At 41.9% G+C, this 23,029-nt stretch overlaps 1 long non-coding RNA gene across 5 annotated transcripts in view; it reads left to right on the forward strand.

The window, feature by feature from the left end:
• LOC114231348 (uncharacterized) overlaps window positions 1–23,029 on the forward strand; it is a 91,031-nt gene that overhangs the window by 24,331 nt on the left and 43,671 nt on the right. For 2 of the 5 annotated variants that reach the window (XR_008557746.1, XR_003617292.2), the window contains one exon: window positions 7,688–7,744. The exons of 2 other annotated variants lie outside the window; for them this stretch is intronic. This is a non-coding gene — a long non-coding RNA (uncharacterized LOC114231348). Of the gene's footprint in view, window positions 1–3,367; window positions 3,426–7,687; window positions 7,745–23,029 lie in introns of those variants that run through there. One more of the 5 variants, XR_008557747.1, reaches the window with a different exon arrangement.

Raw genomic sequence — 23,029 nt, forward strand, 5'->3', positions numbered from 1 at the left:
CAAGACCAGTTGAGAGACAAAGAAAGTGAGAGATGATGATAGGTTTGGCTAGGAAGGTGGCGAGAGTAGATGGAGAGAGGAGACAGATCTGAGAAATGTTTTTTCAGATGAAGATTTTCATTTTGAGCTATTCTCTGCCCATATAGGACACACAGGGACTTAGAATAATAATTTCATTTGACAGATGCACAAGCAAAAATATCCAGGCAGGAGGTTACTTGGCAGATAAAAGCCATGGAGAGAAAATAACCAAGGAAAATGCAAGCAGAATATATCAAGTAGTCGCCTTTCGCTTGCCACTGGCCAGCACTGTAAACCCTTCATTGTCACGTTATTTAATTATTTTTTCTTCATAACCTCAAATGTATTTGATTTAAAGTCTCATGTTAAGCAAAATACATGTCTCTCCACTTTCCCCAAAGCTCATAGTTTCCTCAAGCTATTTGCTTTTGCAAGGTAGGATTATATGGGTTATTCATCAATAGTTAAGGGGACATTGATGTCATTGCTTTACTATTTTTGGTGAATAATTTAAAATATTCTAGCTCATTTCCTTATTTTCTTATTTCCCTTCTCTACCCAGTACAGACATTTTAAAATGAGAATACTGGGACAGTTGATCGAAGTGTTATAAATTGGTGGCAAAGAAGATCTGACTTGCCCAAGTCAAGCCTCTTAATAACTGTGGGAGTTTGGGCAAGTTGATGATGAACTGTCTTGGGGACTGAATTTCATCTGTAAAATGGAACCTCCTGTGGTGAAGGGTAGATGGGATGATAATTGTAAAGTTGTACAGTGCTTTGAATAGCACTCAGGCCATCAGGGGTGTCCAGTAAAGGGTTAATTGTGTTATCATTAGTAAGGGTGGAAGAGGAAAAAGAGAGGAGGTATCAGGACATGGTTTTCCTGCATCTTCTATTGTTAGGCAATGACTTGGTCTAGAAATTTGTTCTTAGAGTGGAAGAATGCTTCAGTTTGAAGGAAACATTTTGCTGGAATACGTTTTAGGGGAGAATTGGTTTGGTGAAACTGAAGTAGCCAAACTCTGGCACCAGGGAAGACCTGTGCTCCAACCCCCTTACTGCTTTCCCTGTCTCCCAAAAGTATACTGCCCTCTATTGGTGGGAGTCCCCAGGATTTTAGAGACAAACTAGTCCTTAATTTACTTAGCAGATGCTTGACATTTACTTGTTTGGGAAATGGAACAAGTCATCAGGTCATTTTGTGCTGTAACAAACACACACAGAAACTCAGCAGGGATCAGAGGAACCTGTAATTCACCATGCTCCACAGATGCCACAGATCTCCAGCAGGTGATCATATGAGTGGTAATGTTTTTACTCTTTGGTAGAGCTAGACAAACATTAATAATGTTTTTGTGTGTGTACTTCCTTCTTTACCCCTGACTTTATGTCATAATCTCACCTCTTTATAATTCTGCCTTCTTTTCCCCCTATCATTTTTCTGCCTCTGTGTGTCTTTTTCTCTCATATTTATGCCATTCACCCTCTTTCTTTCATTATTCGGTGTGATCCTTACATTTAACAGCCCTGTTTTAACTTCACCCAAGAAACTTAAGCCCTTGTTCTGAACTACAGAACAATAAGTAAAGCTTCCCTTTCTTGGTGAATGGTAGAAATTTTATTGCAGATTTATTGAAGAAAATTTCCACTTTATTAAGCTGACAGGTTTTGCTTGAAGACACACTACCCTATGAAATTCTAAATTTGATTTAAAGGTCAGAGGGAAAGCCTGGCACCTACAATCTGCCTTCACACTGCTTTCCTAACACTAGAGTTTCCAAGGAGAGGAAACTGCAATTGGTCAGCAAAAGGCATGCGAATTATGACTTCTCTTATAAACTCTCCCTTCAACCAAGCCAGGAGGTGGAGAAAACTACTACATTGACATGACCTTGCAGAACGTAGGATGCTTCAGGTTCAATTAGGTGTGTGGGATCAGATGAACCACTTTGTGGGAAGACAGGAAAAAGCACTATTATTCTGAAAGCTGTGGGAGAAAACCCTTAATAACAGTTATTAATGACAAGGGCATTTTTATTAACATAAATAAAATAGTGGCTTTCTAAAAGGATACACATATTTAAAATAGGCTCCATTTTTGTTTGTTCTTGATGACATAACTCAACTTGGTGCTGGTGCTGGGCTCAGGAAAACTCTCTTTCCATATGTTCTTATTATCACAGCAAAAATACATTACTTTCTTAATTAAAATCATTTTGTACAGATTCAAGCTGCACATTTTAGCAGTAAGAAAGTTTAATGAAAATTTCTAATTTGCTGTATTAATCCCTTAAAATATGAAAACTTTAGTTATCTGATAATGGATTCTTGGTAATGGTGTGTGTGAAAGAGAAAAAAAAGTACACAAATTGCTAAAAATTGTTAGCATTGAACTTGTCAGAAACCAGGAATAAGACTGAAATATGGATGCAAATTGGAACAGCACTTTGATGGCTGCTGAATGTCTGCTTCCCACCTGCACATCTTCCCGGTGTGACTCAGCAAAGGATGCTCAAAGCTTAAAAACGGTCAGGTCACAGTGGGAGCAATGTCCTGACTGTCCAAACCAAAGAATAATGTGACAAAGTCCATTTTTACCTAAGTCCAGTCTTCTGCCTGAAACCAGTTCCCAACAAACAACAGTCAAAAAGTGGACCCTCACTGATGAGAGGCTCATGGAGGTGGCACATCTGGATTTCACTGTAATGATACCAAAAGCATGATGACAATAATGATGTGACCACTCTCTCCTGCCCTTCTTGGCTGATGCCCCAGCTATCAAAAGCAACTTCTTCCACCTTTAAGTATGATGGTTGATACCATCTGCAGCTTATTGTTTTTATTGCATTTGTTTTGCTGTCTATAATAGTAGCTCAGTTTTGAAAATTTGAGAAATTTGTCATCATTGAAGGAAAAATGGAAACATCACCCATAATCTTATCACCAAGACACAAGCACTATGAATACTTTGTGCCATGCCCTCCAACTTGTCATTCTGTGTGCTTATGTACACAGGGGTGTGCATATACTCATGGTGTGTGCCCGTGTGAAGGGTTACAAAATCCGTAGCATAATACATATGTAATTTTATATTTTGTCCTCTTAAACTTGACATTATATTGTGAACATTTTTCGTATTATTGCGAGTTCTTGAAAAAATGGTTTCTAATAGCTGGATAATATTCTGTTATAAGGAAGAAGCATAATTGGTTCATTTTCATTGGGTACCAAAGTTGTCTCTAATTTTTCACTTAGAAGTTGTCCTGTGGCGAATATCCTTGTGCCTAAGTCTGTGTATCTGACCATTTCTTCAGAGCCTGTTCCTGAAAGTGTAATGCCAGCTTCAGGGACAGGATCAACGCTGAGGTTCTGGACACATATTGCCAGTGTCCACACTGTGGGGTAAATTTTAGGACCTTCTTTTTTCCTATTCTTTTCTTTTTTCCTTTTCCCTTTGCAATGTGGGTATACTGCATAATCAGAAAGTATTCCTCCATGGGACTGAGCAAGTGTCATTGAGCACATATCCTATATAATTAAGAGGTAATATGCAAATTGACCATCACACCCTCACACAAGATGGCCACCACATGTGGTCACAAGATGGCCAGCACAAGATGGCCAGCACAAGATAGCCAGCAGGGAGGGCAGTTGTGGGCAATCAGGCCAGCAGGGGAGGGCAGTTAGGGGTGACCAGGCCAGCAGGGGAGGGCAGTTGGGGGTGACCAGGCCTGCAGGGGAGGGCAGTTAGGGGGGACCAGGCTGGCAGGGGAGGGCAGTTAGGGATGACTGGGCCAGCAGGGGAGGGCAGTTGTGGGGGACCAGGCCTGTAGGGGAGGGCAGTTGGGGGGGACCAGGCCTACAGGGGAGGGCAGTTGGGGACAATCGGGCTAGCAGGGGAGCAGTTAGGCATTGATCAGGCTGGCAGGGGAGTGGTTAGGGAGTGATCAGGCTGGCAGACAGAAGCAGTTAGGGGCAATCAGGCAGGCAGACAAGCAGTTGGGAGGCAGCAGTTCCAGATTGTGAGAGGGATGTCCAACTGCTGGTTTAGGCCTGATCCTAGAGGTTACAAAATTTGTGCACTGGGGGGGGGGGTGTCCCTCAGCACAGCCTGTACCCTCTCCAATCTGTGATCCCTCAGGGGATGTCTGACTGCCGGTTTAGGCCCGATCCCTGTCGGACATCCCTCTCACAATCCGGGACTGCTGGCTCTTAACCACTCACCTGCCTGGCTGCCTGATTGCCCCTAACCACTCTGCCTGCCAGCCTGATAGCCTCCTAACCGCTCCCCTGCCAGCCCAATCACCCTCAACTGCCCTCCCCTGCCCCTGCCCTCCCCTGCAGGCCCGGTCTCCCCCAACTGCCCTCCCCTGCAGGCTTGGTCCCCTCCAACTGCCCTCCCCACTGCAGGCCTGGTCTCCCCCAACTTCCCTCCCCTGCAGGCTGGTTGCCCCCAACTGCCTTCCCCTGCTGGCCATCTTGTGATGACATAGGGGTGGCCATATTGTGATGACATGGGGGTGGCCATATTGTGATGACATGAGGGTGGCCTTCTTGTGACAATGTGGGGGCGGCCATCTTGCGACGTGAGGGCGTGAAGGTCAATTTGCATATTACCTCTTTATTATATAGGATATATGTGTGTGTGTGTGTGTGTGTGTGTGTGTGTGTAATGGCCAACACATTTATGTCTTCATCACAACACATTCATAAAACAAAATCACTCCTGTAGATTTCTTTAGTATTAATTATTATTGTATTTTTAAGAGATGAATGCCCCAAGTTAGAAGCTTAGGAGAAGGAGTCCAAGAGATCCAATTGGAATTTTCAAGCAGTTAACTAGCTTAATGAGATTATATCTAATCAATACACCACTATATATGAAAGCCTATACAGGAATAATTAATATTACAAACACAATTAATAATACTGACTAGTCAAAAGATGTAGTAATTTGTATTATTTCCAAACAAACAAAACTCACAAAGTAGGTATTATTGTTTACTTTTTACATATGTGGTAGTGAAACTAGGAGTATTTAAATGATCTACCCAACAATTTACCCAAGTGGCAGAGAAAAAATTTGTAATCATAAATCATGGGACTACCAAATCAATATTTTGCTTTACTTCATGGTACTATTTCCCGGTACTACTTCAGTGTAGAATTCTGTGGTACTATGCCATGGTACTTCTTCATGGTACTACTTCATGGTACTATATCTCAGTCATAGGTCATCAGACTGCTTCCTGGTACTATTTTGCAGTATTACTTCAGAGTATTACTTCATGGTGTCACTTCACATAGTACATCATGGAACTACATCACAGTAGTACTTTAAAGTAGTATGTCACAATATTATTTTCCAGCAGTATTTCAGGGAAGTATTTTATTCTACCAGTTTATTGCACCTTAATTTGTAGTACAATAATTTGTACCAACATTAGTGATTCGATGTTGCTAAAAGACAATAAAAAAAAACCACACTAAATCATGACTCTCAGATATAAAATAAACACGTGTTAGAGACTTTATTTAGCTCAACCATGAGGAAACCAGGTGGATTTTATAATTGGTGGAACTGAGAAGTCTAAAAAACACATATGCAAACAAATGGGATAAAGGAATGTTGACGTGAATGAGCAAATGGAGGAGTGCCAAGTGAATTTCCACTGGACAGGGCAGAATTTATATGTCTAGAGACAAGAACTATTTTGCTTAACTATTGATTATCTACAATTTCCAGAGATGTAAAATAGCTCCTGTAGAATAGGTAACCCTTGAGTCTAGACAATGCATAGTTTCCCAAATGAAGCACAACATTTCCCATGCTACGTGCACTTTTAGAACACAATCGTTCAATTCTTGCCGTAGAAGACAATAGCTCCTTTGAATCCCTGTAACCTGGATTGTCCAGTAATTAAAATAAAATGGATTCATATGAATTATCTACACATTTTACTTTATTGGTGGAGACTTGACTCAAATCCACACTGTGAAAAGACTTTACTAAAGCCATTTCTGAAGGAGATAAGGGGAGGAATTTTATATTAATTCTCTGACTTTCAACCACAAATTTTCTTGGTTTATAAAGTCACAAGATAATTTTTCTAAATGCCAGCCTTGCAAATTCAAGCTGGGAATGGAATTCAAGCTGTGTTTTTTTTCTGCTTCTTATAGTCCATCATTGCTAGTAATAAAGAGCCTGCAAATTTCTCAGCCAAGTTCTGACAGTAAAATCTTTATTACCGGTGATGATGTAAGAGGCAAAAGGAGCACAGCTTGAGTTTTAGATCCCAGGTTGAATATAGAAAGCTGATGTCTAGAAAAAAAATAACTTCTTACACTGAACAAATTTGATCATTAAGGCAAGATAAATGTGGAACCCAACAAGGGCAATTATAGTCATGGAACCAACCATAACCACTGTTAATTGTTAATCCAAAGGTGAAGAAGTTATGTAGGAATTAACTAGCCCAACAGAAATAATTGGGAAAAGACCCAGAAAATTAATTTAAATCAAGAACTAGTGATACAAGCCAGCTTCAGTGTACGGTTGCAGAGGAAAAAATTGATAAAACAATTTCTCAGGAAAAATCCATAAAGTTCTACAAAGTTGCCTTGTGATAAGAATCACAGGAGAAACAAACATTTAGTCTGTTGAGTGCTGGAGGATTGTTTAATTAAAATTAAGCCAGATCCAAAGGGTAGGTTAATTACCACAAGTTCTGATCAAGTAGCATGAATAAAAAAGCAAGAACTAAATTGGGAAACAGAAGAAAAATACAATATAAAACAAGCAACAAACTAATACATTTTACCTGAAACCTTTCCAGCAAAGGGAAGTGTAGGTTTGCTGTAATTATGCTGTGGATTCAAAGTGTTGAACAGTAGCCTGAGATTGGTCTGAGATTACCCTCCACCCTCACCCTGGACAAGGGAAGCTTTCCAAACCCTTTCATTGCTGCATTGCTCAGAGCTGGAAAAGATGCCTCCTTCTCCCCTTTCATTCTCTATTTGTTCAGCTTTGGCAGAGTTCATTTCTGCTGCTTGCCACCTAGAGCTATGATATACACACACACACACACACACACACACACACACACACACACACACACACACAGTGTCAGAGAGGGGAGAGGAAGGGAAAGCCCTATGGTGGAGGTGGGGGCCATGGGCTTCAAGGAGTTTCTGGGTTCCCTGGAGGTTGCTCATATGTGTTTGAGAGTTAGATCTGGGCATCGAAATCCCACAGACATGAGCAGTCATATGGGGGAGAGTGGGGTTCCCCTCGGCTGTGAATTGGGATTGGGGACAATCCTGCCTAGATCTTGAGGGACAGGGACCCCAGGTAACATCCAGATTGCATTGTAGTTACCATTATGATTACTTTGGCATGATTCCAGGGGAGGACAGGTACTAGCTAGAAGCCCTTCTTGCTCCAGCCCAGACACTTCCCACTGCTTCCCAGGGGAAAGCAGGAGGGTTGCGGTTTCATTTAGAAGTGAGGGCACGAGCACCTTGGGCCTCCTGGTAATTAGTTTACACCAGAGCATCACTGGCCAAAAATAATAAAAAGAGAATCTCCCATCTCTTTATTATACTTGGCCGCAGTGATTGGACAGAGCTTAAACCAGCCTAAAGGGGTGGAATTTTCCTTGCAGGAGGAGAGCAGAGAGAGCAGAAAAAGGCCTCTGACTAACGAGTCATCAAGCACTTCAGTAAGTGTCTCTCCACTCATTTCCTTTTCTTTCTCTTTTTTCTTTTCCTTTCCCCCACCTTTCGCCTCCTTTCCATCCCTGCCCCCTTTACCTGCACAATATAGGGCTCTGTAAATAAAGGTCCCACATGCACACAAGTCCACTAAATTGATAGCTGAAGATCGGCGACTTCGATAGGTCAGTTTCAAGGCTGTGGTTACAGCAGTGCCTCTGGGACAGGAAACCGGAGCAGCCAACAGCTGCCCAGGATGCCCACCTGGGGACACGCTTCTACATCCTGTGTTTGTACTAGCTCATCTAACTACACAGCACCTCCATCGTGGAGGTTCTGGTTTGATGCCCATTTTAGAGATAATAAGACTTGTAAACACCTATGTAATGGTAAGCTCTGGTCTAAGGACTCTCTACTTTTTAATTCACTTTGTTTAGTCATTGTGTAACAACCCTCTGAAGTTATTATCATCCCATTTTAAAGCGGAGGAAACGGAGGCACAGAGAGGTAAAGGGTTTGCCACAATTTCCCAGGCAGCCGGGCCCCTGCATATCTGCTGGCTGTTACTTTACCTCTCCCATCTGGCGGACTGCTCCCTGCAAACCTGGACCGTTTCAGATACCTCTAGAGCTAACTCAGCACAAAGCAAGGATCTGAAGCAGGGTTGTGTGTATGTTCCCAAGGAATGAAGGATGAAAGTCCACGTGGGATGAACTTCCGTTTATTTTGGGGTACCTCTCCATCCAAGTGGAATTGCTTAGTGCATTTTTGCATACAGCCGGGGTAGATGTGGAAGTTTGTTTCCAGTAATAAAATGCTGCAATTGTACATACTGCCAGACAAGTTACAAAGCAGGAGATAAACATTCCTGTCTAGGTGCTGACAAAAGGGTGTGACTGCCGCGAGCAAGCTTCTATTTCAGCCCCGTCTCATTAAGCCGAATGTGTGCACAATCATTAGCATAGAGTTTTGCCAGCGATGTGATCATGCTCCGGTTTGGGCTACAAGTTGGCAGCTTGTGACACCCAAAGACAATTCTGTGATATCTGTATTGTTCAACGTGGTCTCCAAGCAGCATATGTAAGATGAAGCCATAAATAGCTCTCGTCTTTTGCTGGAGGCGCCAAGCGCCACTTTGCATGGGTAGTAAAATCACAAGAGTTGCAGGTACATCAGAAAGCAGCCAGGTGTCAGATGGAGGGGACTCACACCTGAATGAGCAATTAGCATCAGACTTTTCTGAGGGGAGATGACAGATGCCTGCCCACTTTTTTTCTGAAGAAGCAGGGTTTATTTTTTCATCTCTGAAGTTCTCTCTTAATCAGGCATGCTTAACCTTTCACAGGACACCCAGCGGCTAAGATTTTCAAGAAAACAGCGATCCCAAACCCAGGAGAATCTTCATAGGCACATACGACGAATGCCATTTTTTATTCCCCTCCCTTTTTTGGCCTTTTTAAAACAATCATTCAAGCAGGAAGCCATGTTCTGGGCGGCTCCACCCGCACGGAAGGCTTCATTTCCTAAAGGCTGGGTGTGTAGGAATGGGCAGAGTTCGTGGGGAAGGGTCTCAGGGTTTGCTCACCTCTTTGCATCAGACTCGTTTCTGGATAGAGCTGCGGAGAGAGAGTGTGGACACAGACACATTTTTCCACGTGCAAGCTACACACAGACATCATGGTGCTCGGCTCAGGGCTCTTTCCTCCGCGGTGGGTCAGGTCCTGCCCTCAGGGGACAGGCGGCTTCCCTGTTCGTGGATACGGACCCCAGGTGCACATCCAAGTCCCTGGAGATGGGTCAGGGCTGTTGGAGCCAGAGGATGGGGGCGGGCAGAGTATTCGTTTGAGCATCTCGGGACATCTACCCTCAAGTCATTCCTCTCACTGGGGGTACAGGGAGCCAGTTTCTCTCTGTCCTTTGGTAGAAATTTAAAACGAAAGAAGCAAAGAGAATTTCTGAACAAAGAGACATTTTGAATGGGGGTGTGAGAGGCGTCTTTTCTAGTGCTGCCGATGTGCTGTCCTGGGAGGGACCCAGATCCGAGCAGACTTTATTTTGGTGTTAGCCTGAGTCCGTTTGTCCACCTGCTTCTCTGTGGAAGGGAGGCAGGGACACAGTGATGGCAGAGCTGGGGAGGGCCGGTCATGACCGAGAGGTGGTTTCCCGGCCTTCCTCCATAGGAGAGGGTGGCATGAGGCTTATGGGATGGGGCGGAATCCTATGCAAGAAACGAGGGCAGGAGAGACTCACAACACATGCACACAAACACACCACACACACGTACACATCACATACATACCACGCACACATGCATACATACAGCACAAAAGAGGAGGGAGAGAGGGAGAGAGAGACAACATTCTCAAGGGAGAACTCAGCACAAACTTCTGAGCAACCCCCTGGGTTGTGGTGATGCTTGTTCACTCATATAAGCGGGTGCATCCTGGGTCCTCAGTCTTCACAGCCACAGTTTGCTCTGGATCCCGAACTATTTATCATTCTGCTTATTGAAGCTCCATGCATATTGTTCCCTCTGCCTACAGTGCCTGGTTACAACCCCCCCGGTTCTTTATCCTGCTAATTCCCACCCTCCTTCAAGTCTCAGCTCAGGAAGCAGCACCTCCTCCTCCGGAACCCGGGGCTTGCACTGTGATACCGCAGCCCAGGTGCTGACATCTCCACCTGGGCCTTGCTAAGTAGGTAATTGCTTCTTCCTCCTCTAGGGGCAGGGATCATATTTTACTCAGTGTTGCTTTGCATGGTGTCCTTCATAGTATATACATATGTATGGGGAAGGAATGGATGCTTGAAGAAAACCTGGAGGATGATGAATAGTGGACGAAGACTTTGAATAAAGTGGAGATTCAGTAATAGCTTGCTTTTGATAAAGGTATCTTTCAGCAAAAATGCCTGGTCATGCTCACAAAGATAGGGGGAATAAAAATGTGAACCGGGAGTTTGCACTTGGCCATGGCAGCACAGCTTATAGAGCTGCCAAGGGTTCCCCAGGGGCAGGGTATGTAATGGTCAGGAGCTTAGGATTGAGAACCAAAGAGTTAAGCATTCCAACCCAACTCCAACATTTATGAGCCGAGTGACTGAGAAAGTTATTGAATCCTTTTGACTCTCCATTGTCTTAACTGTAAATTCAAGCAGAGTGACAAGTACCTGTCCCCATGGATGTTGTGAAGACTGAACGGAAAGGTGGCATGTAGAGTGGTCAGTTGTGTGACTGACTCATGGTTAGGAATCAATAGATGTTACATTGGTTAGGTGGAATGTAGGCTGCCATGGTCAAGGTGAGTTCAGAATTCCATTTGCAGGGTGTTGCATGTGCATGAAGAACTGCCCAGCTCAGCTGGGATTCCAGGACAATATCAGAATATTAGTCCATGATGGGAAAGTGACATGCTCTGTTCTGCTTAATAAATTAATTCTATAGTCTAAATTTTGAGTTAATGCATGCAATTTTCATTCATTAGCATTCATAACATTGTCCACAGCTCTAACATTGCATAAACATCAAAGCATTTAGTGTCTACGAGTGATGATTTTTGCTATATATGTATCTACATAAATCAAGCTTTGGTGGCAACTATCACCATGCAGATACATATGAATTTCTTTTCAGCAAGAGTCATCAAACTTGTTTAAAAAGAGGCATGTGAAGAACATCTATTGCTTTTATCTCCTGGAATTTATGACCAAAGCCAGGCTTCTGAGTCCTTATTTATTTGTACTTTGCATTCCATAGGAGGCCCAGGCCATGCTTGAATCAAGTGTAAAACATATAAAACAACTGAATTACAGCAATGGTGCATAATCATAGTCTGACACAAGTAGGGAATTAATCTGGGCACTTGGAAAACACTGTCAACCCCATTGTCCTTAGTGTTTTTTGAGATGGGTTCAGTCAACTCCATTAGTAGGTTTGGAAGGTCAGAGAGCTCTGAAATAAATTGGGGCTGAACAGAATTCAAAAATGGGCGAGAATTTGTCAGAATTCTTAAATTCTTACATTGGCTTTGACCTCAAAAGCTGTGTGGTTTTTGGGCCTCAGTTTCTCCTACATGTACAATGGCCATGACAGATTAGGAGGCAGAACATTTGAAACTTGGGGTCCATGGATGTTCATCAAGCAGTTTGTAAATTCCTTGTGATTCTTTCTGTGTAGGTACATCTTTCTGGGATGACTGTAAATTATTTCGATCATATCCTCAAATAGTTCCATGAATACAACATAGGCAATAACCAGTCCTCTGCCCAATTGTTAAGAGTCTCTCGCAGATCCAAGACTTTATGATTCTCTCAAAATTGCAATCAAAGCCTGATAGTGTAATAATATAAAAATGTATTAGCATTTTTTGTAAAGATAATACTTTACTTTCAATTTTCTTTGATTTTTTTCATTTTCCTTCAAATAGGGAAATAGCTGGATGTCATATTCAAGGCTCACTTGATCTAGAACACTGGACCTCAAACTGTGTTTCTAATACTTGTGATGATATATTAATAAGTTGCACCTTAGAAAATGGATTCATTGTTTAAATACATATTCCACCTCTCTCCTGGAGAGTCAGAGCACATTGGTGTATAGCAGTGATGTTCAACCCTTTTCCATCTCATGACACACGTAAGCTAATTACTAAAATTCTGTAACACACCAAAATATATATTTTTTGCTAACCTAACCAAAAATAGGTATATAATTTTGATTCATTTACACTGGACAACTATTGTTTTGTTGGCTGTTGTCATTTTTTATTTTATAATCTAAGGGAAAAGAGGTCAGTGTCCCTGACTCAATAGTCTGGTAGTGCATGTTTTAAAAATTGTTGTGGCACACCAGGGTGCCGTTGCACACAGGTTGAAAATCGCTGAAAGCTCTAAGCAATTCTGCATTGAGAACCTGCTTAAATTTTTTTTCAACAGTGTTGTCTGAATTACCTGAACACAGAGCTCCTTAAACACCTGTTCTCATCATAAAACATAATTCTTTGAAGGAATGTGTTATTAGAAATACTGACCTAGTCATTTTGACTTTAATTCTTTGGAGCACATCGGTGGCCTTTGCTGGATTCTTGGAGGCCTAATAATGCTTACTTAATGAAGCACATATATTTCAGGGATCATTTTATGGTGTTTTAGGAAGCTTTAAATAAATGTAAGTAAAATGACTAATTTTTATATACAGGAGGTAAGTATAATTAGAAAGAGTTGACATTATGCTAGACAAAGATTTAAAAAAGCAAAGGTGGGGATAAGTACATGGAGAGTTGTGAATATCTGTGAGCAGGAGTTCATTCATTGATTTATTCATTCATGAATAGTTATTGGGAGACTCCTAAGTAAAGGGGACCATGAGAATACTTGATAATGGAGAGGAAAATGGGAGACAATGTGTGACCTTAATGTAGTCAACATCAGATGAGGCAGGTAATGGATAATTTCAGTACAGTGATGCATCTATGGCAGCTGTACGTACCATTGCACTGAAAAAGGATCCAGTCATTTTGCAGATTCAAGGAGGGCTTCAAGAAGGAGGTGATGTTTGAATTAATTAGTTTTAATATTCACAATTGGATAAATTAAATCCATGTTCTCATCAGAAGCCTAATGGGTATGGGAAAAAACAAAGTAAGAAGGCTTGCTGCTTTATCAAGTGAGAATTGTACCTAAAGTTTAGATTTAGGTTGATGGCACTTTGGCTACAAATATCAGGACAATAAAGAAATGTATGATCTCCCTTCATTGTGACTTCAGAGGCTTTCAGGGTCATTAACTCAGTTCTTGCCATTGCTCCATTTTGCCATCTTCCATTCTGAATTTATTCTCATGCTGTCAGTGAAATGGCTACAGAAGACTCAGGCATTACGTCTGGACAATGTCTAGGAGAAAGAGATGGCTTTGCTCCTCTTATTCCCTCATAGAAGTAAGGAAACCCTTCTCAGAAGCCTCTCAAGAGATGCCATTCCCTGTCTTATTGGCCATCTCCAAGTCACATGCCGATTCCTAAGCCAAGTCCCCTAGGCAGGCTGAGTGATGTCAGCTTTCCCCAAAGCATAGGGGCTGCATGGAGGAGAGGTGGACACCTGAACAAAATCAGGATCCTATCAGGAAGGGGGAAGAGGTCAGAGATGCTCAGGAGACAATCCGCAATGCCTGGCCCAGAAGGTCTACATACAAGGACATTGCTATCTGCAAGATACTTTATCAGACAGATAATGATGTCCTTTTTCCATCTCCATGACCAAGATTAACAACCTGGCCCAGGTAGTTGCCTGGGTGTCTCTCCACATTCTTGTCTATATTTTAATTCAAAGGATTGTGCAACACGGTGATATTAATCACTGTGCTTTAAAATACCCTCCACTGACATACCATAGGCTGTTTGGGAATCACTTAAATCATCCCCACCCTGAGACTTGGTTCTCGACTAGCATTTAATACTAATATGAGCTCTAATATCACACATGCTCAGAGTCTCACATGGTACTCTGCAAAATTAGGTTTATAGAAAAATGATCAGAAAATTATGATGATGATTTGACAGTAATTGTCATTTCAGCTAAATGACAAATCTCAAAGGCTGATAAAGTAATTCAAATAAACAGAGTTTCAGTGTTTTCATTGTATGGAGAGGGAAAAAGCCCACCACATCCATCTTTTGACTTTCATATTGATTAACATTAATTACTTCAAACTCTAATGCCAGCAATCTCCTACTGAATTATGGTTCATGAAAGCTATTGACATATGTGGAGGTGCAGTAAGGAGTCCTTTTTAGGCAAGACTACAATAGATTGCTGTCAGGATTATCTAATTATTGAGTAAGCAGTGGTGATGAACTCTAGCAATAAAAATACCGTATGCTCACCAGGGGCTCTGGGGTTGAAATAATGGCTACGTCTGACAGCATAAATTGGCTTTTCTTCTTCATCCCCCTTAAACAGAAATTCTCACTTGTGCTCTTCCAGAAGCAAAGAATGGATCAAACAACTGTTATTCCACTCTTCACCCCAACTTTCCTTCTTTTATTTAAAAGTCCTTTGGATTTCTAATTGAATTTGTATTGTTTCCTTTTCCTTACTTTCTAAAGAGTTCTCTCTTAGGTATCTAGTAATAGAAATGACAAAAGTTTCCTCAATTTAAAGGCACATATCTCTTTCTTTCTTTCTTTCTTTCTTTCTTTCTTTCTTTCTTTCTTTCTTTCTTTCTTTCTTTCTTTCTTTCTTCCTTCCTTCCTTCCTTCCTTCCTTCCTTCCTTCCTTCCTTCCTTCCTTCCTTTTCTTTTTTTCTTTCTTTCCTTTTTTTTGCATTCATGGCTTGTATTTTTCGAGCACTCACTCTGTGCCAGGACCTCAACCATTGTGTCATCATCAATAAAACCTAGTGTATCCAGAGGACAGCCAAGTCCCCATGACAAAATCCCACAGTGGGAGTACCCGGTACAGCTTCTGTCTTTGTAACCAGTCCTGGCTGATAGAGTTAGGTATTGTTACTTCCCCCACCTTTCAGGTAAAGAAACACACCTAGAAAGGGAAACTATAGCTAATGGATAGAGACCATGTTTGAACTAAGGCAGGTTGAGTCCAGCATCAAATTTCCTTTTCCCCATTGCTCTTCTGAATCTTAGATTTAGAAGCCTGAGTTGTGAGGGACCAGAGAAAACATTTAGTCCAGTGCCTCATTTTATAGAAAGAAGCCATTATTTTGGGCAAGTAAAGTACTAGTTTAACTAGGTCACACTCAGAGAGCAGTGCTTTCTTTCTTTCACTGATTCATTGATTCATTCATTTATTTAATTCACTGAACAAATATTTACCCACTGTTTCCTATCCTGTGCACTGTCAGTACAATAATCAAACAATCTAATAAGTCCCTACCTCATGGAATTAAGAAATTTATCAGGGGAGAGATAGAGGATAAGCACATAAATAATAGAGGCTAACAAGAAGAGCATAAGGAGTGCTTTGGAATGGGGTGGTTTGCCAACCTGGGTAGAGTGAGGCAAGGGACTATCTGGGGAGAGAACATGCCAGTCAAGTTTTAAGCTAGAGGCTGAAGAAGAAGAGCACATTCAGAGAAGAGGTCAAGGGTTGAGGGTCTTTTCTGATGACAGATCTTGAATTTTGGAGGCTCCTGTGGGGGCGAGGGTTGGAAGTTGTAGATGAGGCCAGATAAGGGGATGAAATGAAGGACACTGGGGATGCTTGGGCTTCTGTTAGTACCTGGTTTAAAAGGGATGTTATGTGAGTCATGATAGGTCTGTGCCTATCACTGCCTCATTCTGGGGTTGGTTTCATGGCAGTTCATGGAGCTGAGGCAGATGGTGTGTGGTTGGGTGAGGGGAACTACAGAGATAAAGAGGAATGTTCCTAAAATGCTGTTCTGAATAAAAAAAACAACTTTCATCTGAAACATGGTAGAAATGTTCTTTAAGCAATAATCCAGCACTAGTCAATGGTAAGTCTTACAAATAGTTTCAAGAAACACAATTTTGGTAAATGGATTCATTTGGAAAAGCAGAAAGTGATTTCTGGCAACTGGGTCCCCAGTGAGTTGATGTTTAATGAACGGAGCTGCTTCATGCCATGTGTCCAGCAGAGGAGGAACAGGTGCACCTGAGACATTCCTTAGACACTGTCCCCTTCCTTTCTCTCTACTTTGAAAAGGCCTCTGATTGACTCATCTGGGGCACATACCATGTCTGATGACAGGTTTTAGGATGGGTACTTTTTAAGTGGGGTGGGTACTCTTCCTGTAAGGAGGAAGAGATGTTGGACAAACAGCAGCATTCCTCTGTGGTTATTTTTCCAGATCATTGCTCCTCAATTTGACCACAGAGAAGGGGAGACTTAGAGTGTCAAAATGTCCAGACCCTCAGAATCAGGGACTGCTTCAGTTTAAATACCCACAGTCCCTGGACTTTTGTCCCCTGGCATTTTTCTGCCTTGGATATCTCTGAAACATCTGCTAACCTCCCACTCATAAATTATCCATGGCTGTGGACATATTTCCTCTGGAAGTTCGTACAAATTCAGCTTATAAACTCACCCACACGCCTCGATGGCCAAATTACTTATGTGTAGGTCCAATGTTGGCTTTGGGGTTGAGTCTGGAATCTGACCCCCTAGTGTCGAGCCCAAAGGGAGCTTGGGTGCTGGAGATGGGTGATAATTAGCCAGGGCTCACTGTCTGCATGGTGCCTGGGGGAATGTTCAAACATCGAACACATCCCTGACCTCAGAGCTCAGGCGTCAATTTGTTCCTTTTCTCAGTGGAGAAGAGACACTATCAACAGAACACAGTTTTTTCCCCCTGTTGTCTGATCCAGCTGTTAGGAGAGTAGATGTCCTGATCATGTTCTAAATAGGAAGAAATTGATGTTATTTACTTTCCTGATACCATTTAATATGTGTGTGGTTGAGTGTAAGTTCCAGGCACTCCAGTTTATCATGAAGTCAACTTTGCCCTTCCTCCTACCTAAATACATGTATAAATTGAGGGTTCTTTTATTTATCTAGCCTTGAGCATTGCTCAGACAACAGATTCCAATTTAAGATCTCTAATACTATGTCTTCAAGTGTGATTCAGATAAAAATGCTTTCCAAGTGGGCTGGGTAAACCCAAGATTACATGGAAAACAACCATTATTTGCTTTGGTGCTAGCTGTTTTCATGTCTTAAAACAATTCTTGTCAACTAAGGCTTAGCCACAATATCAAATAGCAGTTTATAGAGGCGTGAAAAAATCCTTCTTTTTAAGTGAGCAAAATAAATCATTGCTCACTAACAGTGATATTTAGGAAGATTAATTTGAATTGTTTCCTCCTCTGGCTACATTTCACTACAGTCAGTATTTATCTTTTGAAAGTTTCCCAATCATCCTAAAGAGATGGATTAGACTGAATTAGTTGCAGTGGCAGAAAAGTAAAACAGAAATATAAATCGGAGTCTAATGGCCATGGTTTGAACAACTTCATGTGCAGTTCTCTGAAGACAACCAAAATAAATATTTTCCGCATCAGATGGGGCTTGATTCTAATTCCTGATGATTATTTTGAAAGCAAAAAGGCTGAGTCATGATATGTGGCTGGTGTCAAGTCATGACATCACAGTGAAATGATAATCTGGGAGAAGTAATTTTATCTTGTATTTGTCATTCTTTAAAAGTGGAGGATTTAAAACTTATGCCATAAGGATAATCTTGATGATGCTCTACACTGAAGTTTAAGAACAGTACTCTTCCATAATCATCCTTTTTCTTTCATCCTTAGCAGATATTAGCATCTTGTTTGACATACTGAGGAGTTTTTGTCTTAAAGATCAGTGAGCACACAATATTATCATGGTTTAATATTATAGTAGAGTTGGGCTCCTCAAATGATATGTTTGTGGAAACATGTTGATTGCCTTGCCCGTCAGCACTCATTCTCCCTTTTCCAAACAACATCCATATTTTCCTCTGGGAATCCATCCCTTCTTCATCGTTGGTCCTGCAGTCTGGAGATGACTGACCTCCCCCTCAGGAGTGCAGATGCATTCCTGTGACCTCTGTAGTTGGCTCAGGTGTGGATGTGTGGAGGTGTGGGAGGAGATGACTCTTGGGGATTCTAGGAGAGATGCACCCTCTCTTTCTCTCTTTTTCTGGGATGGCTACTATGAGTAAGTAACACACTCTCTCCTGCTGCATGTTAATTAGCTAGTGCTGAGCCCTGGGAGCTGTTGGGGGTCCTCAAAAAGAGCAGTATTGGGGCAAAGCAAGTGAAGAGAAGGCAGAGCAGAGGCCCCAAGGAAAGAGAACCGTGGTGCATGAAGCCTCAACTGAAGGCTCCTCAGCATGTGAGCCCAGAATGTATTCCTGGAGCTTGGAGGACCAACCTGAAGAGAATAGTTAGCTCACTAAATATTGTGATCCATTGACCACGTGAATGACTAAATGCATCCCATGTTAGTGAAGCCAAAAACATGAGAATTAATTTAGAGAATAATTGTTCTCAAGAAAGAGAGAGGAAGAAACGGTTCATTTTTTTAAAAATTCTTTAAATAAGGAATTCTCCCTGAATATTTCAAATTTAAGGGTGAGTCATGAAAATTCACGTTACACCCAAGTTTTCTGGAACTGGCTAATGAGCTAGAATAAGTTCAGCTTTTAAACAAATTAATAAATATTCTACTTGTCAACACCCACATTTTTATAAATGTTAGGTGTTGTGAGGAAACTGATAGCATGAGAGTCATTAGTCCTATTTGTCAAATATACCCTATTGTCCCATTTTCTGAGCATGTGGTAGGATTCTTCCCAGCCTCCTCGTCATTGAGTGGGGTCATTGACTAGTTTTTGCCAATGGGTTGCAAGTAGAAGTGATATGTGTCACTTCTGGGAAAAATATTTCATTACCAGTGTAAGACCCTCTAATGCTCATTGTCACTGAAGCATGGGGTTGGTGGTATTTGAGAGGATGGCTACACTGTCCACCTGGACCCTGAGTGACAGATAAGAGCAGAGCTTCCCTGCCAACCCATAGTGACCATAGAGTTGTTACAAGCTATGGTGATTTGGGGATTGTTTGTTACCATAGCAGAACCTGGCCCATCAGGACTGATGGAGTCCCTGATGGAGTCATGGACAAAGAAACTAGAGCTAATTTCCCTGCAATCTGTCCAAGAAACTGGCTGGGCAAAATTTGACAGGCATTTCAGTGGGATGGTTGGTTGGATGTTTATTTTCCTCAACCAGCTTTTAGCATTGAAGAGACAGCCATATCCTTGGATTCCTCAGATAGTGTCCAGCACAGGGACAAATCAGAGAGCCTGTCCAATGCCAGAGAAGAGAGAGGAGGGGACAGGCAAAAAAGGCCCTGCGGATTGAGCCGTAAATTAGAAAGAAAAGGAAGGGAGATTTCATAAAGCGTTGTGGGATATAAATTAGATCACACATTTTCCTTGAGTGATACAAATAGATTGGACTGCTAATGTAATCACTTTTGGTTACCAGACAGTGCTATATTTTTTGTTTGTCTGTTTTGTTTTTACATAACCTGCTTGAAAGGCTGGTCCATAGAGGTTCAAACCTTTCTTAGGGTTATGTGTGTAATACTAAGAATATGATTTTCCAGGGGTGAAGCCTGGATTTAAATTTTCAAGTAGTACTGACTTAGTTTTGGACATTTCTACTTGCAGAAAAAAAAAATGGGCACAAAATAAGTGTTTTAATTTTTATTTAGTAAAATGTGGGGGTACTTTTATGACACATTTTATTTTTAGGTATTTACCTGGGAGAAATGAAAGGCAATGTCCACACAAAAACTTGTACTCAAATGTTCATATCCGGTAATACGCAAAAAGTATGAACAATACAATGTCCAGTCGCTGATGGATGGACAGACAAACTGTGGTCCAGACATACAATGAAATGCTAACCATAAAGGAAAATGAACAAAATGCTAATACCTGCTACAACATTATTTTGGTATAAAACCTCCAAAAACACTATGCCAATTGAAAGAGACTAGAAACAAAAGACCAGACATTATGTGTGATTCCATCCATATGAAATATCCAGAAAAGGCAAGTCTGTAAAGGCAGAATCGGTTTGCTAGCTGTTGCTTGGGGCTAGGGAAGTGAATGTGGATGAACTTGAGTGGGCACGAGGGATCTATTTGGATGATGAAATGTAAACTGGGTTCTGGTACTGGTTGTACAATTCTTTAAATCAACTAGGAATTACCCAATTGTTCACTTAAAACAGGTGACTTTCACGGTATTAAAATGATACCTCAATAAAGCTATTTAAAAAATTTAGGGTTTCACCATGGAGTATACTGATGTTGTGTGTTTTTTTTAATTAAGTGTCAATAATTTAGAATGAGGGACCTTGCACAGTGCCTGGCGTGCAGTAAGCACTTGATAAATGGACATTGAATCAGATCAGAGTTGTGTGCCCTCAAAGGCTGGAGAGGTCTGTGGGTGTGCGGGGCTCATGCCCAAGGCAACTGGACCTGGCAGCTCCGTTGGAAAGGAAGGGGCACGGGGTGTCTGCTTTTCTCTTCCTGAAGGTTTGCATCTGCTTGGCCAACTGTGATCGTCAATTATGAAATCCACTTGATTATATTGAACATATGTTGTTTTATGGCCACACAGCATCGTTCCCTCTGCGTTTGGCTGCAATAGCTGGAATTTCTTTGGGGGCAACACTCCTCTCTAGTCTTAGTCCATTTGGTGTGAGTGAGGCTGACTCCACCTCCAGTACCTGAAACAGAAGGTGGGTCAAATCCAGCAGGTCAGTGAATCCCATCCCCCTGACCGCTGTGGTTGGTGTGGGATGGACATGGCCCTTGCTGGCTCAGGCTCTGGCCTTTGGTTCACATTTCAGTGAACAGGGACTTTCCTTGCTTGTGGATTTGCACCATTGGGGACCTAATACTTAGAGCTCTTGGCAGGTGTTTCTTGTCATTGAAGCTTGAGAATGAAGCCAGCCTGGAGAAGAACACAGCCAAGAAGTGGAGAGACGGACCCTTGGAGTGGCATCCTTGGAGTCCCCAGAGTCTGCCTTCTGTTTCCACAAGCCAACGAGCACCCTTTTTCATGGGGTCAGTCTGGACTGTGTTTTCCGTCTATTGCAACCAGATTCCTGGACCAGGGATGGCTCTCGCTTTCTGCAAAGAGGAGAGGGCAGGAGCTGTAAGCACCCCACAGTGTTCCATTTTTAGAAATGCATACCAAGCAGTGGCCGGGAGGAGCTAATGAGGTCAAATCTGAAATCCTTGTCTCTTGGAAGCCAGAACTAGGCAGGTTACCCAGTAGCGTTTATTAATATTAATGGTAATAATTAGAGCCACCATTTATTGGTGTATACTCTGTGGCAAGTGCTATTTCACGTGCTCTATGTGCAGACACTGTGCTGATGCTGACTTGCTTCATTTCATCCAATTGTCCCAGCAGGTTTAGGAGTTGGTGCTGTCATTGTTCCCATTTTACTCAAGAAGAAACAAAGGTTAAATTGCTGAGGGTGTCATAGGCAACACAGAGGGTCTTTGTTATGTGTTGCCTATGACACCCTCAAAAAAAAAGAGGGTCTTATTTTTTCCATCACCATTTATTCTCTCTATGCCCTCTTCCACCACCCCTCCTCCCCCCTGCAAAACTAGGTGTGTTTTAACTCAATCTTCACAACAATCTTAAGATGCAGGTATAGGTGTTACCCCCATTTAACAGATGAAGAACTTACGGCCCTGAGAAGTAGAGTAACTCGCTCAAGTCCACACAGCCGGCGAGGGCTGAGCCCATGATTTGGTCCAAGAGCCAAACTAAGGTCAATCTGACTTAAAACTCATGCTCATAAATAGTAGGCTCTACTGCCATTTTTAAAAACTCAGCTTTTAATTTTGTGGTAATGTTAGATTTATAGAAATTTTGCAAAGATACAGAGAGAGTTCCTGAATGCCCTCCCCCAGTTCCCTGTGATGTCAGGTCACATGAGCAGGGCGCGCTTGTAAACACTTGGAGCTCAGCACTGGTGCATCCTGGTAAGGAAGCCCCTCCCTTTATTTGCATTTCAGCAGCTTTTCTGCTTTGGCTTTTTCCCTCTTCCTGGACGCCATCCTGAACACCTCATTGAATTTAGTTCTTCTGTCTTTTTTTTTTTTTTAATATTTTTATTGAATTCCGATAGGAAGGGGAGAGGGAGAGATAGAAACATCAATGATGAGAGATAATAATTGATCTCTGCTTCCTGCATGCCCCACACTGGGGATCAAGCCCACAACCTGGGCATGTGCCCTTGACCGGAATTGAACCCGGGACCCTTCAGTCTGCAGGCTGATGCTCTATCCACTGAGCCAAACCGGTTAGAGTTCTTCTGTCTTTTTAAAAATAATTCTTTCCATGTTAGGATCTTTTCTGGAATGAATAAATGCAGTGTTTGCTCTTGGTCTTTTTCTAGTTGAAAGAACAATAACAAAAATATTTTTTAAAACTTAAAAAATGATTTATTTTATTATATCTTATTTTTTCCATCACCATTTATTCTCTCTATGCCCTCTTCCACCACCCCTCCTCCCCCCTGCAATCACCACACTGTCCTTTATGTTCATGAGTTCTTTCTCTCTTTTTTTTTTTTTTTTGCTCAGCCCTCCCCCCGCCCGCCCTGACCCACTTCTATCAGAGCTGTCCGCCTGCTCTCTGCCTATGAGTCTGTCTCTATTTTGCTTGGTAGTTCAGTTTGTTCATTGAATTCCACATATGAGTGAAGTGCCAGTATGTTAAATACTGGGAATTAAGGCCTAGAAT

Source organism: Eptesicus fuscus, chromosome 12, assembly GCF_027574615.1.
Source record: "Eptesicus fuscus isolate TK198812 chromosome 12, DD_ASM_mEF_20220401, whole genome shotgun sequence".
Classification (NCBI taxonomy): Eukaryota; Metazoa; Chordata; class Mammalia; order Chiroptera; family Vespertilionidae; genus Eptesicus; species Eptesicus fuscus.